This window comes from Corvus cornix, chromosome 1A (genome assembly GCF_000738735.6).
Source record: "Corvus cornix cornix isolate S_Up_H32 chromosome 1A, ASM73873v5, whole genome shotgun sequence".
NCBI classification, from domain to species: domain Eukaryota; kingdom Metazoa; phylum Chordata; class Aves; order Passeriformes; family Corvidae; genus Corvus; species Corvus cornix.
Genome location: NC_047057.1, coordinates 18,609,071 through 18,628,413, shown reverse-complemented (window position 1 = coordinate 18,628,413; position 19,343 = coordinate 18,609,071).

Genomic DNA, 19,343 nt, shown 5'->3' with positions numbered 1-19,343 from the left:
TATTAACTGAAATGCCAGTTCTTTGTGTTATATTATTTGCAGGAAGAGACAATATAAAGTGGACTGTTAGATTTGCATTAAAATTCTTAAACACATGAACAGCTCTAAGCAGGAGTTCTACTGAGGGCTCTGAAGTTGCCAGGGCCCTTGGTAGACAAACCACCATGCTGTGTCTCAAAAGGCTGCAATTTGGTTGTGCAAAATTGTGTAAGTAACAAAGGTGAGAATTTGCTTCTTTGAAATTTACATAATTTACTTGAATTTCCATTACAATATGTAGAAGCTCATTCTGGAGGAATTTTCAATAACAATGCTGATAATATAAATATTACATAAGGTAAAATAAATTATAAAACTTGTTTTCCTGTCTTGTGCCATGTTTCATCTTACCCTGAATGCTGCAGAAGAGATAATGTCACAGCTATAACTACAGTTCCAATATTAGATTGTGAAGATACCATGTATCAGTAATAAATGAAATCACAGCTAGGAACTGAAAGTTCCCAGTGATAGATGACATTGGTTTACATTGTCATGTCATTCTTGAATTTATCACTGTGATATGTATGATAGTTCTGGATGATTAAACATTGAAAATAAACAAAAATTGCATCAGCATCAAGATCTATTTAAATGCAAGAAAAGAAACTCAATTACTGCTCAGCAACGTAGCTAGTTGAGAGAAGAAATAATTGTTCACAGGGATCACAGAATACACACTCATTTATCAAACAGAAGGTTGGAAACTGAGCTCACAATGTTTTTTGTTTCTCTTAAGCATCAACAGACTACAATGCAGGAAATCAAATATAATATGGAAGTGTTATGAAAACCAGTATAAATTTATATTCATTCTACAAGTTAAAAGGATGCACAGTAGCCCAATATGAGTAGAGAAGGGGTTGATTTGCTTATTGACACTACTGTTTCTGGACATTTCTAACTTTTAAATACTTGCTTTTACAATTAGATTATCATTCACTTCTGAAGAAATGCATAGGTATGTGATTTCGTAAATTTCTGAAAATTGCATAACTCTTTCTTGTTGCCATTCATATGATTAATTGTCTGCATGAGAACCTCTGGATTCATCATGCGAACTTTGCTCGCCAGCTGATGGATAACTGACTGTTCTGCATCAATGGAGCACTCTAAGCAAAGCAGCAGGCTCCTCAGATAACCACTTTCAGACCCATACCTTACTTGGCAGCTGGTTATGTCTTGACACTGTATTTGCAGATGACAGACATGGCATGAAAGAGAGTGGGTTTCTACTGGGAGCAATGTGGGCTGCACCAAATGTAGGTGTGTTCTCTCCACAAGAATAAAGAAATGGCAGCATCCAGACTTAGAGAAAACAGAAATAACAAAATATCTATAATCGACCTCATTGCAAATGTTCACCAGCAACAACAGATAGAAGTTGTGTTTCACAGGTCAGGCTCAGAAGATGGTCCAAGCTCCTCAGAGGTTGAAGGATCCAACAGTATCATGTTGGTGGGATATACTCACTGTGAACTCAAGTTCGGTGCTTTTGTTTCTCTGCTTTGCATTGCTTGACTGCCTTATTAACTGTAAATGTCTTATCCCACTTAATCTATTGTTTATATTAAGGATGTATCCCTAAACATTGCATGAAAAATGTCATGGTTGCATGAAAAAAACCATGGTTGCATGGTTGCATTCCTATGGGTAGGAATGAAAATGCAGGTAAGTGTGAGTGGATGGAGCAGTGGATTGCTCTAGAAGACACTGCTATAACCTCAGAATACAAACATATCTTCAGGTCTTAAAACCATAAAAACATTAAAAACATTAAAATTTAAAACCTTCAAAACATTTTCAGTGTTGTGAGGCCCTTGTTCTGGCATTCTGGAAAGAGAAAAAGTGCCTTGTGATCCTAGGCTTAGGTGTTGAATTTCTGTCATTTGACACCTGTTGCTCAAGAACTGTGTAACAAAGGAAAAGCCCAAAACAAACAATGAAGTACTTTCTTAAGCTTTGAATGCTAGCAATTCCTGTCTGTGAGAATTTAATCCACATCTTCCAGGAAAGAGTTTATTTCTTATTCAGATATTTGTGCTAAGGGGACTATCTACAGAAAGCTGCACTCCAGAAAGGAAACACTCCAACCACTGATTGACAGTCTAGCATTTCTTCCATGTTCTTTCATTACATTGCTGCTTCTCTAGCCAATGGGAGTGTGGTCTGCCAGCCAAAATATTTGAAAAAAATCCCTATTATATGAAAGGAATCTGGCTTCATTAAACACAAAATTATGCAGAAAAAATATCTATTTACTGCTGTTCTTCCCTCAGTCTTCTACCTTACTCAAATAGAGTGATGTATGAACTACAACATGCAAAATCACTTTTTCCAGGAATTTAGCAACCAGAACTAAATAAAGTTCTAGTTCATCTGGCTCAAAACCACAATATGTGGATTTTTTTTTGTCATAGGTGGCAATTTTACTCTGAGTAGGAAATGAAATTAAAAGTTATACCTACTTCACTTAACTGTTGCAAAAGTCTCTGGATCTCTGCTTTCTATATGAATTTTCCCTTGCTCTTTCATTTATCTTTTTAAATTGTCCTTCTTTTACAATGCCTTGAATTTTCCCCTGACGCGGACAAAAAGCATATATATTTTTTATTGGAATTCAATTGAATATCCTTTTTTATGTCATTAATCAAAGTCCATTTCCTTTTTTAAACAGTATCAGTGCATATGGTTCCATTACAAAATTACAAAAGAAATGTTTAAACATAATTACCGCTAATGCTTCTGTGTGCTGCTTGAACCTGTAGCCTGGCAGTGCCTGCTCAGCCCTGTCTCTATAGTTTTAAGTTATCCTATGCCCCTCAAAATTAATTTTCTACAGAAAACTGAAACATTCAAAAAGAAAGTAAATTCCAACTCTTAACAATACTTTTACGGAGAATATTTTCTTTGATCTGTTCCTGTTAGGCAGAGAAATTTGTTACTTAAATGACTTGTAACTAGTAACATAAATGAGATTGTCTTCATGATGTGAAATGAGGCAATTGAATTTAAGACCAAAGGGCAGACAATACCTGGGAACTAGATTTTGAAGGTACTTCAAATTGACAAGAAATATAATTTGCTGTGGGATACCCTATGGCACAAATACCACAGTATTTGTTTGTTAGATGTAGCAGTATTGAAAGTGCTGTATTTTTCAAGTGTAAACCTTTAAACCTTTCTTTGTAACAATGCAATTGTCATTTGTGCTCCACAGCAGCCTGAGGATGCATAATTTTGAAACTAATTATCATGTTTCCAATCAGTGTTCTGTCTAAGTAGAAACTTGAATTGTGCTATTGAAGTTTAAAGCTTGCAAAAGCATTGAAATCATTCATGACTTAAGGAAGTTTGTCAGTTAAATTGCATATTCACAGACATGGATTTAGTACTGTCTTTTATTTCAATTACTTATTAATTAAAAGTAGCAGTCAGTAGTTTCCAATATAATCTTTTTATGTCAAGTTAAATCAATAGGTAGATTAAAACTTCATTGAACTGTAGTTAAGTCAGTAAATAAGTTTTCTCTAGATTACTCAGTTACTTGACAAAACAATCCTCAAACAAAAAAACCATCATATTTTTTAGAAATTTTGGAAGTCCATAATTTCAAAGATTTCTGGCCAGAAAAAGAAACCTTCAAAATAATTCAAATACATGCATTTACTTTATAGCTCTGCTTTTCTCCTACCATCATACTTTTACTGAAAGATGTGGCAATTTTGGTCAACAAGACACAGAAAAACAGTTAACAGCTGATAGTGAGGGATGTCTGTCTGCATAGCACTCCTGAGGGCTGAGGTAAGAGGATGTGTGTGTACATGTAGGCTACACTAGTAGTCTGTGATTCTCTGTCACAAGCTGTCTCTTCTACATCGTGTTTGTTCTTAGTTACTAAGTTTGTTGTAGCAGATGGTGAGTCCATGCTGTATCTCAGGCAGCTCTTATCATTTATCTTTGTAACTTTAAAGTGAATTTTCCAGAACACTTGGAACAAAACCTTGGTAGTTGTCAATAGGATTTTTATGACTCATGTCAGACTGAACAGAACAAGGCCAGTTTTGAGGGATGACAGAAGTTCTCCCCACTAAAAATTGTCAGGGCTACTTTACCAAGATGTAGACATGAGTTAAATGAAGATATAATAGTTTATTCCAATGGGTCTGGAAACTTTCAGAGAGCCCACTGCTGTGATAGAATAAGATGTTCTTTTTTGTTTAAATGCACTGGAATTCTGTAATTTTTCTTAGCCTGGTGAATCCCTGCAATCAAATAAGGCAGTATTACAAGAGGGAGCTGAGGTAAAAGCAAAGGGTGGATAAGGATGGGTCTGTGGTTTCCTTTTAACACAATTTCCTAATGTGCTTCTGTTGTGTGCTCAATTTACCAAGGTCATAATGCAACAGTTCATCTCATGCCCTCGAGGCAAAGACTACAGTGCTTTATTGCATGGCATTTACAGTGCTTTATTGCATGGCATTTTGTGGCCATGAGTCTGACTACTAGTCAGTAAATTGTACCCAAACAGGTGTTCTTTTGTTGCATTCTTGAAAAACCTCCTTGATTAGCAATGTTTCCCTTATTTCATGAAACCCTGGAATTGACATTATTTTACCCCTCATCCCTCCATAAAAGGTCTTGTGCTTGACATAAGAATGACATGCAAAGTGCTTAACTTGCCCATACTTGGATATCCTCAGCCTTGTCTTTCTGTAGCAGACTGCAGCTAAAATATATTATTCTGAATTTTGGCTAAACTGTACAATATTTCATCCAGAACCATGGCACCATGCACTGCAAAGGTTAATCTGACCCCCATTTAAGCCACAGGGACATAGTCAACATGTGTTTGGTGAGATTTCAGAAGCATCTCCAATGACTTCTCTTTATTCATAGCATTGGTGACCACTACATAGATCAGATATTTAGAAACAGATTGAAATTGCCACTAGCATTTCTTATTTCTATTCAGTCAAGAGGTGAGGCCAGACAGTGTCACCTGCCCCTGCATGTATGTTAAAATCTTCCATGAAAATAGCATTTAGTCATGAAATTAATGAAGAGTATTTTATTTCCCTTTAAACTTTCGTGTTCAGCATATTTTATTCTCACAAAATTGGTATTATGAAGACAGGTTTAGCCAGCTGAAAATCCTTATTAAAATGTCTTACACAAAGAGTCTGGTTCACCATGGGAAATCTTCAAGTCACACATCACTGGTAATACTGTAAGACCCCTCTTCCATTTAGCATCTTCTAGTATTTCCTTATTTAAAGTTCTTTGCGTATTTTATTTTCCTTAGAATTTGATCCTTGGAAATTCATTAATCTGAATGTCCTCTTGATTCAGTAGTGTGATCCAGAACATCTTTTCCAATTGTAACAGTCTCTCCTCCACATTTCCTTTTTCAGATTTGTGGACATAACTTACAGAAAGCCAAAATCCTGCCAACTGAAGGCTTCAAGATCTGATGGATCCTTCACCATGATTACAATTGCTGATCATAGTGAAAATTGTTCTCTACTGCAAGCATAGATCAATGGCTCATTTATATTTTCCAGTTCCATAGAATAACTATATGGTCTGAAAAAGTCTTTTGTACTTACAGAAATCTGAGCCTTTCAGAATGGTGGGAAGAAAAGCCAGGGTATTTCCAATATTTGAAAATAAACTTTCAGAACATAGGACGGCAGAGGCTGGGAAATTGGGACCCAAGAAATCACTTCACTACTAAAACTCAAAGGGCAAGATACACGTTCAAAAGACAAGCTACGCATTCAAGGGAAAAATACATGATGTTATTTCACTAGTAGGTGAGCCACAAAAATACTTTTCCAGAGTAAACATGGAGACATAATCTTTTAAAGTCCTTTTTAAGTTTCTTTCTTCATTAATACTGGAACTTTGAATTACACTCTGAGATGCATGGAGCAGCCTACTTATAATAATATGTAATCTGTGGAACAGGCTTCCTTGGCATAGCCCCAAATCCACTGGACTGTTAATAAAAAACTACCAGAGAGAGGGAAGAAGGATTCGTAGAAATCCCTTTGCTGTTATCCTCATTGTAGAAGAAGTTTTGAGATTTTATTTTTGCTGGGTTTTTTTGTTTGTTTTTGCCTTTTCCTCTGAAAGTATTTTTTAGCTGGAGGTAATAGACTGAACTGCTTACTTTCTTTTCTTTGTGCCAGAAAAAGACCAACTGCTTTTCTGTCATCCTCCCAGATTCTATCCTGAAGTCAACTGTTTACCTTGCAATTTTTTCTACTGCCTCTCAGTTGTTATCTCTGGCAGTCGCTGATTATCCATCTACAGTGACTGACCAAAAAAAAAATAGCCTTTGGAGATAAATAAGGTTTGCCATGAAATGCTGGTTTAGATATGCTTACCCTTCATATCTGTTTCAGCCCTACTTAAATGGGGACATACTACAGTGAAGGAAAAACCTATCCAGAGCACTTAAAATTCAGGAATATTTTTGCAGTTTAAGAGTAGACTTTGTATTAGGATAAAGATTGATTTAATATATAGATGAGTTTCACATTCATCTTCTTTTCTCTGACCACACCATTTATTTGTATGTTAGTAATAATTGTCACAGTCTGTCACTCCATAGCATCTTTAAACTCTTTCTTTAGCATTCTTCAAATGAAAAGCACTTTGAAGTATTATGCTTTCATATTAACCCTCTCTACAAATTCCTTTCTAAAGCTAAATAAATTTAGATTAAAATGCTATGTGTGTTTCATTTTGATATAAGTCCTCAGAAATATTTGAATATTTATTCTGTTCACTTAATCCTACTCTTAATCTGGGGGCTTTTTATCACAGGTGTTAGATTAAGATCATTTTACTTTGAGACCTTTAGGTTAGTGTGCATTCTGTCTTACTAAAGTGAATAAACATCGCCAGAAAAAAATGGATGTTTTGTCCTTTGTAAGAAATTAACAAACACCCAATATTCTAGACACTAGCATAATTTCAACCTATGTGACACCAACCACATTTTTTGTCCCATCAAGACCTTCAAGAAAATTTCCGAAATGTGGCTTTATTTAAATCCATTCATTTATAGACTACACACACTTTCTATGTCATCAGCTGGCTGAATGTGGTGGAAAATATTACTAAATATTCAAGAGCAGTTATGCAGAATTACAGTGTATTTAGGCATGGGGCTCTGCCTCTGCCTTTCAAAGTACCACAGATCCTTTGGGGCTGCAATACTTAGCAGAAATAAGATTTGCTACTCACTTTCATGACTAACATTTATTTAACCACAGGCTCCAGAGTTAAAAACATTTGGAGTTATAGATCTCATCCATACTAATCATCACAAAGCCAACAGTGATAATTTGAGAGAGGCTGTGTCTTTTTAAGATAGAAATGTGGCAGTCTGAGCAGACTAATTTCTGATCCTAGAATAGAGCAGACTGTCCAAAAAAGAGATTCTGTTTACAAATTCCATGTCTGCCTTTTACACTGCCCAATGAATAAACAAGGCCTTCATTTTTTTGCTCATTTAACATTTTTCTACAAGATATGTAACAAAACTCTACTTATTTAGCATTTACAAAGACGGGGATTTTGCTTGAGAACTGTATGAAGGTTTTGTCTGACAATATTTATGTGTATAACTCTCTTAATTTGGCATCAAAAAAGTAGGAAAAATTATCTACGTAAAAGGTGAAGCTGTTAAGATGATGCTACCATAGACACAAACCATTTCCTAAACCATGCACTTAGGCATATGTCTCTGCAATACAGTGTAGTGCTGTGTGAGATACTTCTGCTAACTCAAGGCATTGCCTTGTATACAGGAATTACTGCAACTGCAGCATCCCATCAGCCTAATTAGCACTGCTGAGCCTGAGGTATTGAGGTCTTTTTGGTGTTTTTATGAAAACTAGAAACAAACATGGTGATGGTCTAAGATCCCTTGAATTCTCTGTATTTGAATAAGCACATGTATCTATGTGTACACACACCCATATACTTTGTATGCCACCTGTATCTGCCTACATCTCTATCTAGATTTTGGTATTGTGCTTTAAACATATTTCAAAATGTTATAAGAACTATGTGATTGGAGGTCCAGAAGTGAAAAACAAAGATTTCCATTTTGTTAATACCCCTCACGATATGAAATTATCTTGATCCCTTAGAAATAAATCTGACTATTCACATATCTTTAAGCACTAGTTTGCTTTTTAGGGTTTTTTTAATAGACGTTTTGATTTAAAGAAATGATCAGGTTTCTGTATAAATTATGGAATCTGTCACTTCAGTTTGGAATTAAAGTTTCTTGATCAGAGAGAGTTTGGGGTTTGTTTTTAAAAACTTAAACAAAAATATATTTCAAGATAAATTTTTTTTAATAGGTTTTACTGTTTCAAACTTTTTCAGCAAGCCCCCTAGAAAACCTGAAAGAATTTTACTCAGGAACTCTCAACTGAAATTTCAAATCCTAAAAGATACAGTGTTCTAAGTGGTTAGACATACAATTTTACTTACCTGTTTTAACTAGCTCACAAACAAGGAATACTTTTATTTTTCACAGTTACTTTTTCTGTCTGTGTCTCACACTAATTTTATTTTTCTGTTTTAATTTTTTATCAGTTATTCTGATTTTCCTTTTTATTCTTTTCCCGCTCTTTTCTTCCTTAGTTTGAAACACAGCAGGAGTCAGGACCTGTCATAGCAATCACATTGACTGTAGCTGCTTCCAGCTGATTTCAAACCTTGTAACCAAACAGGAATATTCAAGGGGAAAAAAACGTTTTCTTTTAACTTCTCATGGCCAGAAAGTTGATAATAAGGGTTTTGAATACATTTCCCAACAATTTAAATGAACATGGCCTCTTATAAAAGAGTGGTGAATTAATTAATGTTAGAAGTACCCTTGCGAGTAATATAGGCCAAGGGAGAGGTACGATACATTGGGGGAAGAAAAAGGCTGCTGAAGCATTTGTGAGAATGAACATGAAGAGAACCAGTGCCAGATGCAGTTCCAGTAGAGCTATTGAATTCACAACAATGCAAGGTATGAGACAATGCAAGGTATGAGATAACTTGGTCAAACCTGTCCTAGGGCACTTTCTGTTGAAGGGGTGGCACCATTTTTAGCATGCAGGTAGAGGTGCTGTTCTTGACAAGTGAAGCTGACGTTGCAAGCTGCAAGGAGCATCAATTGTCTGCTGTCTTTCAAAGGAAATCCCCACCCTCTAGCAGGCACACAGGTACCTTCCTCCTGAGTTACTTCCCCACAGCCGTTCAGCAGCTTATTTTGTTGCACAGACTACATCCAATATTTTCTGAACCTCTGGGAAAACATCTCTCTGTCATTTTTGGGGTTTGCTTCCTTGTTTGCCTCCTGTTTCAGTTAAACTCTCAGCTCCTCTTAGGCATCCATGAGGATGAGCTTTTGCCACAGGCCCCTTCCTGGCTGTGCCGCTGTGCCACTCTGCCTCCCCACCCTCCTGACATTTCTGCCAGCCATACATGCTTAATTGTCCTTCAAACAGACACCATCTCCTGCTTTCAGATGGGCATACAGGCAGCCTTTTTTTGACAGCAGCAGTTTTAACACAAGTTTGGGTAGTGTCCAGAGAGCGCCTGCAATAAAGAAAAAAAAAATCAAAAATATGAAACCATGCATTATATGCTGCTGAGGGGCCCTCCATGCTTAGTAGGGTCAGTGTGTCTCTGTCCTGTATAAAAACACAATGCTTTATTTGCTTCATGCAATGCTCTTAGTATTGAGCTTTAACTATCTCAAAATGGAATGCTCAAACCTCATCAAAACAATCTCTTGGGGATTTTCAGCTTATCATCCCTAATAGCTAAGCTCTAAGGTGCACATACTTCTCTCCTGCTCTAGAGCAGGGAGCAGCTGAAAGAGGCAGTGTTCTTTTGACACTTGAGGGGAAGACCTGGAGAAGATAAAGAGGAGAGGGATTTTTTTAAAGAGGTTTTGAAAATTCTTGTAAAAACATATCGAAATCTTGGCTAATTTACAGTATGAATAGTCCTAGGGTTCCTGTTTACCCTAAACATAGGCAATTACTTCCAATATTGGGATTCAAAGGCTAGCAGCTAGGAAAAGGAAAAAAAATAGGAGAGCAAGAGACTTTATCTAAATGGGTTCCATGGTGTTAGAGTTGTCACAAGATGCTGAAGGATTTCCTGTGAGCTGACTCTTTCCCCTCAGCAAGGTTGCACATATTTTTTTCTAGGAGCTGAAAGAGAAGTGTTAGCAAAGATGCAGGAATCAGATGGAGAGGTAGGGAGCGAGGAGCAGCACCAGGCAGAGGTGGTGGGAGGAGATGCAAGTGAGGCAGAGCCAGGGATGGCACAGAAGCATCAGCAGAGGCAACTCACACTGAACAGAGAGCCAAGTGAGCTGCAGGCAGCAGCTACAGCAGTGAGACAGCCAAGCAGGAGCAACATGAACACCAGTTTGGATCAATTTAAATCAAACCTTGATCCCCGCTGAGAGTTAAAAATGTTAATAAGTGAATGAAAGCTACTTCAGGGGAGGAAAATTATCAGTCTCACAGTAGTCCAAGGGAAAACTGTCAGGTTTTATACTTCACAAACTGTTTATATTGCATTTGTTGGAGTTTTCCTTTGGAGTTTCTACTTTGTTGAAGTTTTATTCCTTTAATAAAGGCATTGTTTGCAAACAATTTCAATTATGTTTATTAGTGGAACATATTAATCATCAGAGCACTGGAATACTCACTGTACTTTTCTCAGGTTTATTGAAACAGGCCTGACATGGTGTTTTTTTAATAACCCGTTAAAATTCTTTTTTAGTTATTTCATATATTTTGTATTGGTTTCATAGCCTTTTCATCATCCACAATCTAAATTTAACAGGATTGTCTTTTCTTTTTATATGACAAGATCTTCTGTATGATGATCTCCCTTCAAAATAAGCTCAGTGACTCAGTCCTGGTTCTGTTTTACTCTTCATTCTTCCTCACTTCTGGAATGAATTTGAACTAATTTGAAATCTGTCAGTAAAATTATTTAAGATACATTTAGTTACATTTCCTATGACTGAGTTTTAACAGGTAATTTAAAATTCATTATTTAGCAGCCTTCTGAAGTTGTGTAAATAGTCCATTGTAATGTATGACTGACTGATTTATTGATATATATGGCTCCTTCAAGGAGGAATTGGGGTCAGTATGCATCATGCAAAAGCTATTAGATTGAACCTCATTGCCTCCTTCGGGTGTAGTTTGACCAAATAGGTTCCAGTGAGTTGATAGGTTGTGTAGTGTATCTTTTTCTAGAGGCAGGGAACATTAGCATCAGTGGAGCTTTGAAAGTAACATTGGAATGAGTGTAATAAAATCTGAAAATAACAGTCAGCCATGCAGTGCTGGCAGATTACAAAATATCCTACCATTTTGAATGTCTGCGTTGCAGTCCTCTGAAGAGAAAAAGTACATCAAGACATGACTAGAATTTACTCTTTCATGGCCTTGACTGTGACCTGCATGCTAATCCAGGAAGGAAAGTGTTACACACTCTGTGTGTAGCAGTGAACCTTTACATCCACTGCAATTAATACCCCCTTGTGTGTTTCTTTGATCCTAGCCCTTTTTAACTCCTCTCATACAGATGTCTAGACAAACCCAAATACATTTACAACATGTAATTACAAAATGTAATCTGCTTTGAAGGACATATGGTTCTGCTCTAAGAAGTACTGACAAGAACTGGTTTTTGTAATATAGTCTATCCATCACTTCTAGGCAGAAAAATGCAGAAAATAGCCAATCCCCTGAAAATGAAAATCTCTGTGGATATTTTTTCTCTGTATCTGTAAGTATGTAAAGCAGGTAGATACAAAGCTGCTGAGGGCTGATTTATATTTTTAATCTATAGTTAATACTGACATGTGTTCACATGTCTTAAAGCTACTCAAGTTTACTGCAGTGACACTTCTCAGGACCTTTAAACAACTTTGGACTACCTCCCTTGATCCTCAGAAGCTCCTGGGAGCCCAGAGATCACCTTGTTTGCACAAACAGTAATCCCATTTAAAAGAAAACACATACTGCCTGACACGTGATATAATCTTTGAAACAGACAAATCCAATGTGGGAAAATTTTAAGAAATGAAAAGGAATAGCAGAGAGATACTATATTAATGGAAAGTTTGGGATTACATTGGAGGTCTAATATGCCCTGAGATACTGCGAATCAAGCTAGGATAATCATCCCTCTCCCCCCAAAAAGGTGTGAACAGATGCTGTTAGCAAGTTGGAGTGGTTAATCAGCTGAGTTCACTTCATAGCAAGAAATCACCAAGTACGTGTTTGGTCATCCTTATTTTTACAGTCAAATTTCTTTTTATGGGCAAAACCACTTTTATGCAACGAGATAATTTTACTGTGAATGAAATTTAAGTAATAAAAAACATGTTCAGATCTATTTGTTGCAGAAAAAGAAAGAAGAAAAAGGAAGAAAGATAAAAGAAAGAAGGAAAGAAGAGTAAAGGAAGAAGGAAGGAGGAAGAAGGAAGAGGAAAGATGGAAGGTGAACAATCTGACTAACTACCAGTTAAATTTATTGCATATAATCTTGCCAGCACGTATTCCTTTCTGTGTGGTGTTCATAGGACCAAAAGATCATTAGCATAGGAAAAGACAGTTACTTTTATAGTTACCAGCACTGTGGTACTCACCACTAAACCACATCTCCAAGTGCCATGTCCACACATTTTTGAACACTTCCAAGGATTGTGATTCCACCACTTCTCTGAGCAGCTTGTGAGGAGCAAGGAGGAGCAGAGACAACATGTCATGTGATAAACTGACCACAACACCCATTCTCCATCCCCCTGTTCTGCTGGTTGGGAGGAGGTAGAGAAATCGGCAGTGAAACAGAGACAAGGAAGAAGGGAGAGGTACGGGTAAGATGTTTTAAGATTTGGTTTTGTTTCTCATTATCCTCCTCTGATTTTGATTGGTAATTAAGTAAATTAATTTCCCCAAGTTGAGTCTGTTTTGCCTGCGATGGTAATTGATGAGTGATCTCTCTCTCTCACTGTCCTGATCTTGTCCCATGATCCTTTCATTCTGTCTTCTTTCCACCGTCCAGGCAAGGAGGGGAGCAATACGGTAGTTTTGGTGGGCACCTGGCATCCAGCCCACTGCAACCTAAGACTGGCTTGGCCAAGTTTGCTAATGTCTATTTCTTTACCTAAAAACTGGTGAGTAGTTTCTGGCCTGGAGTCTCCAGCACCAGCCTGTGCTTCCTGTCTGGTCATGCCATGGTTTGTTCTCCTGTACACTGTGTCTTATGTCCCTGCCATTGGGGCCCTCTGCTCTCAGCCAAGTTGGTGTTCCTCTATAGTGTATTCATCATACTTAAATATGTACATGTTGGAGATATTCACAGAATAACTACTTGCTACTGTTCTTCATAAAAAAGGTATGTTAAAACATGGAGAGAGCAGTGCATATAAAATTCAGTAGGCAGAGATGATGCCCTGAGCTTTGCAAATATTAGTGTTACAGCTAAAGAAAGTAAAAGAAAGCAGCCAAAAAGAGTTCATACAGAGCAAGATGAATAGTCTTCAGCGATCAGATGTCGGCCAGTTAGTTCAAAGCTTCTGGACACTGACTAGCAAGGGGAATAGTGTATACACTGAACTAGTATGCTCCATTATCTCATTCTACTCTGAAAACTCTGTCTTCTTTATTCTACCCCTAAAAGGATGTTGAACCTAAAGGGATTATAACCCTAATTCTTCCCAGTTTCTTCACTAATTCTTTGTGCTATCTCCACAATTGCCTGGCCTGTCAGAAAAACAAGAAGTCACTTATTTTCCTGTTGTCTGATATAGCAGGAACAGTATCTGGCAATATTCATCTCATCTTGGAGATGTTTTGTTTAAAACTATTGAGATTAAAGACTTGTGGTGAACCTCTTATTGAGGTCTTCCAGTGGCTAGTCTCAGCAGTAGAAATCAAGGACTACTTTGAGTGGGGATGAATTTTATTCTGTTGAAAAGATTAAACTGTAAATTACAGAAAGATCTTTTAAAAAGCCACTGTCTTCAGCTGGAGGGAAAAGCTGCATTAGAGTTATCTTTGCAACATTTGGTACACTGCCCACAGTTGATTGTCTGTGTTTTAGAGGTGTTATCCCAAAACTCTCATCTTGCCTTTACTACCATGGCATCTGTCCTAACTAAGAAAATGTCTAAACACTCCCAACACTGATGCCTACATTATGACTGAGAAGAACGTCAAGGATGAACGTACTGCCTGTGATGCTGCAGGACCATCCTGGGCTGTGATGCTTTTCTCAGCACTACTGCCAAGAATAGCATCTAAACCTTGATTGCAGCCTTGCTTTTCTGAAGTGTCGCTTGGCAACAAAATACGTACCCAGCGATTAGTTTTGCCAACTTAAGCACATTTTGTGGCTGAATTTGCCCCAACTTCTCTGACTTGAACATTTTCTGCTTGATTAAAAGAACAGCAAAATCTTTTAAAAGGTACTGAGCTTTTAAATTACTGTAATAAAGTACTGCATTTATGCATTTCTGCCATTTGTATTTGCATAATTAAAAGGGAAGATTTATATATAGAGAGGCTTTTTTATTATTTTCCTCTAAAGCTTTTGCACATAGGGTGCCTGTGTTTGATCCTTCTGGCAGAACATGGAAAGTTGTAAGTTGTATATTTGAAAAGAAGCATAAGACTGAATATTAAATGAATACAGTTATAAGTTATAAGCAAAAAAAGGACACGTAGAAAAATGAAATATTCCCTTTCTAGTTTTAGATTGGGCATACAGGACTCTTTATTTCTTAGAATGAATCTTAGAATTAGCACCTTACCCACTCCTGTTGATGTATGCTTTTGTGGGCGTATGATATATATATTCAGAATGAAAAGGAATGTTCAACAGGTGCCAGTGCTATTAAGCTTCATCTTCTAATCCTGTCTTTTACATCTTCAGTTTCTGTGGCAATAACTTTCATCCCACTGCTGTGTTTATAGCCAGCAAAAATATGTAAGTGCCAGTTTATCTAAATTCTTCTACTATTTATATCAGTGTGAACTGGAGCTTTTCTTTTTACATATATACATCAATTAAAAAACAAAAAAAAAGGAAAAAAAATCAAAGTGGTTGTGATTCAAAGGAAAAAAAATACTGAGATCAATACTTAGAAAATGCCTGGAAAAAAATAACCCTAGTAGAGCAAGGTGTGGGAATGAGGGCTGGGATCAAGCTGGATTTGCCCTAACAGTGAGAATGAGGTGCGAGCTGTACCAAGTCAAATATGCCTGCCTCTGAAACATGAGCTGTAGCCATGCAGAGAAAGCTTATGCAGGTAGCATCATGAAATCTCTTTCTTCCCTCTTCTACATGGTTCTTCATTTTTCAGCATGGTTTTCAGGATCACTGCCTTGCTGTTTCACCTGCTAACCCCCAAGTGGGGAGCCTCATCAAGCCATCCCAAGCAGCTAAGCCACTTTTCTGGGGAGCAGTACATGCAAAATGGGTAGACAACTTAGAATCATAGGATCATTTAGGTTGGAAAAGACCACTAAAATCATCAAATCCAACCATAAACCTAACACTACCAAGTCCATTAGTAAACCATGTTGCTAAGTGCCATGTCTACATATCTTTTAAATACCTCCAGGACTGGTGACACAACCACTTCCCTGGACAGGCTGTTCCAGTGCTTGGCAACCCTTTCAGTGAAGCAATTTTTCTGTATATCCAGTCTAAATTTCTCCTGGCACAATCTGAGGTAATTTTTTATCATCTTAACTTGATTGGCTTTTGAGTAAAAGGACAAAGCAATGCACCAGTATCTCACAGTGGGGTGACTAAAGACATGATGAAGTAGGCAACTGATACTAGTGACAGCAGTTGTGAAAAAGGCATAGATGTTTAATGACAACTGCCTGTGAAGGATACAGCCTCAGCTTTCAGCATGTGAGGAATAAATGTCACATTTGACTGAATCTTTCTCGTCTCATACAGGCTTTCCCTCTGCTTTTATCATGTGTGAGCAGTTTGGCACAGTAAAAATGGCATCCTCCTCCTGTCAAGTGTATTTGCTCCTACAGTGCCTGTGAATAGGCACTGTCCAGGATGATTCAGAGAGTGGAGCCTCCTCCAGATAGACATCGATTGTACTGCTTTGAATCAGACATGGTATGACTTTTACTAACTGCTGTAAATTGACTTTGTTTGCATATCTGTGTGTCAGTTTTGCCTACATACTAAAATGTTATCTGCCTCCAGATCCTTCAGAAAGGGAAGATGCATGTCTCAATACATAAGGACTATTCATCTAAGGAGCACTCAGGTCAGGGTCTGTTTTGAGGGCATCTTTCTCTACGGGGACTGTTGTAAATCTATATCCTTCAAGAAGGAATTTATTGTATACAGGTTGGTAGCATCAGAGTGCCACAGCTGCTTAACACACATTAGTGAAAGAAAGTTTGTAGAGACTATTCTGATGTTTCAAGTTTGGGAAGGTGATGGTAGGAGGGAGAGGACATAGGAAGAAATACCCTATCTGGTATGGTCAATCCCAGGTGGAAGACTCGTGGTTTCATAGTGTCCTCTTATTCCTTTTACATTCATCTCACAACCCTCCAAACAGTTCAGTTACAATCTGACCCATGATCTCTACCAGTATGGAAGGGGCAGTCTCTGATTATTAACTGTCTTTTTTTTCCTGACCATTTTTCTAATAATTATTCTAAGCATTTAGAAAAGAAGGAAAGTGTTTCTGTATGTTTAGTGTTTGTGCACATCAGCCAGTCAATCTGCCTGGGTGGTGAGTGCTGCCATTAAAGGCCCAGCAGTCAGTCTGAAGCTCTCTTGTGTTGTTATACATAAAAATCAGAGTGGAAATGCTTCTTAATCTGGATGTACTATAGCTTTGGGAAGTGTGAAGAGGAAATGAAATGTCAAGGGTAACCTCTTGCTGCATTTCTGTAATTACTTTATTATCATTTATGATTTATAGCAGATTTCTGTGAAGCAATTATTGGAAAAAACACTATGCATGTACATTTGTGAGTGAGAGAAAGAAGGACAGATTACTCTTTAGTAATACAGTGCTGTTTTCTGCTTATAAGCACTAGACATACTGAAGTGATTGACATGTCTAGTGACACCTTCCTTAACCTGTGTTTTCTTAGAAGAAGCTGTAGAAGTTATTATGAAGACTGTGTTAGGAGCATCATAAAACAAAATCAGATCAATCTTTGGAATACATAGGATACATTTAGAGGCAGTCATAGAGGAAAATCATTTATCAGAAAACATCATCAGGCATATAGCACCATTTGTTAAAGATCACTATATATGTGAATATTATCTCTTTACAGGCCTGAGAGGGCTAAAGGGGCTGATAGTGCATAAATTCAAGCTAGGAAAAATGATAAATTTTTACTTTGAAGTGGAAAAAAATACCTTTTAGCAGATTTCATGAAAAAAAGTTGAAGAAAGGAACTTCCACAGTTTCACGGTGAACTAGAGAGCACAGACTTTATTTTTTGTCCTTTTGTCACTTTGATTCCTGACAGGAGATACTGAATATCCTGATGTCATGGTATTTGTGTTGTTATAAAACATCAATATGATTTTAAAACAAAAACTCTGCAATAGATCAGGACCCTGCTCCTATTTCCTACAACTGTTTCACCTCTCCCTTAAGCACCATTTTGTGTGCCTTTACTTCCTCATGTCACCCAATGCTTTCCTGCCACTCAATATTATTCTCACCCACCCTCAAAGACCAATTTTTACCAAGCCATGATTAGGATGGTTTCTGGCAACAGCTTAAGGCTCAATCAACCCACTGTAATTCAGTCCCTTGTCTCCATCCGCTATTCCTGCTTACCATTATTGTTGCCTCTGTGAATATAATCCTTGCCCTGTTTTTTCTTATCTCCTGCACAGATATTAGATGTTTTCCACAGCATTGGCTCTGGACTTCAGTCTGCTACATCAGCTCTTAGGGAGGTAGGATGCTCCAAGCATGGAACTGGGGATTCAAGAGCATCACTGGAGTTCCAGTTAACCACTTGTTCAGTGCTAAAAAGAACACATTACCTATGGTTTTCCAAGGCTTGCACTTTGGCTGGATAAAATGGCTTTCCATAGGGACAGTAGAAGGTGTGCCTACATACTCTTCAAGTATGGATCATTCTAATACAGCAAGGACTTGCTTAAAAGCACTAAAGTGCTAAAGGAGCTGAATTATCTCAAGCAGGGAAAAAAAAAAGGAAACAGAAAATTTTAGTCATATATTGCATTTTATCTTTTGTTGTTTTTGGAATTGTGAGACATTTAGAAAGCAATGCTTAGCATGATAGATCACATGGATGAGAAAATTATGGTCCAGATTAAAAATGTTTCATAAAGTTCTAAACTTGGAGAAAATCTTTCACTGGAAACTGTCAATGTTGGCAGACCAGTTTACAATCTAAACATCTTTTATCAGTCCTTTAAAACTTAAAGCAGACACTGAATATCCCTGCATAGGACTTAAGTGACTAGGGTTTTTTAGCCGGAGGAGAGAGTGAGGTCCTGCAGGGTACAATTCTGTGAGATCAGGAGCTGACCCCGTGTCAGACAGAACCAGTTTCAGCTCCAAAACAGACCCACCAGTGCCCAAAACTGAGCCCATCCACAACACAGCTGATGCCTATGTGACAATGTCTTTAAGAAACAGTAAGAAATTATGTGCAGCAGCTGTGAGACAGGAGTGACATAATGAGAGAAACAACTCTTCAGATGCCAAAGCCAGTGAAGAAGGAGAGGGAGGAAGTGCCTTAGGTGATGGGGCAGAGATTCCTCTGCAGCTCATGAAGAAGATCATGTTGGAGCAGATATCCACCTTTGGTCCATGGAAAAGACCATGGGGCGGCAAACTGTCCTCCTAAACCTGTGGAGGACCATGTTGGAGCAGATAACCATCTGCAGCCCATGGATGCCCCCACGCCGGAGCAGGTAGAAATTACAGCCTGTGGTCATTGACCACTTCATAACTCATGGCCTTGAGTTTCATCAGGTGCCTCTTTACAAAGATATATTTGATGCTAATGGAGATATTAATGTGAAAAAAGTGATCTACAAATGGATTTAAAAAGATCTGGAGCAGTATATGAAAGCAGGGGATGAAATCTGTATTAAACTGACTGGTGTACCACAAGAAGAAACTCCTCCTAATTACATAGGAGGAGCATACAGATTTCTAAAAAGATGTTAATAACGTGAAGCAGCTCAGTAAATCA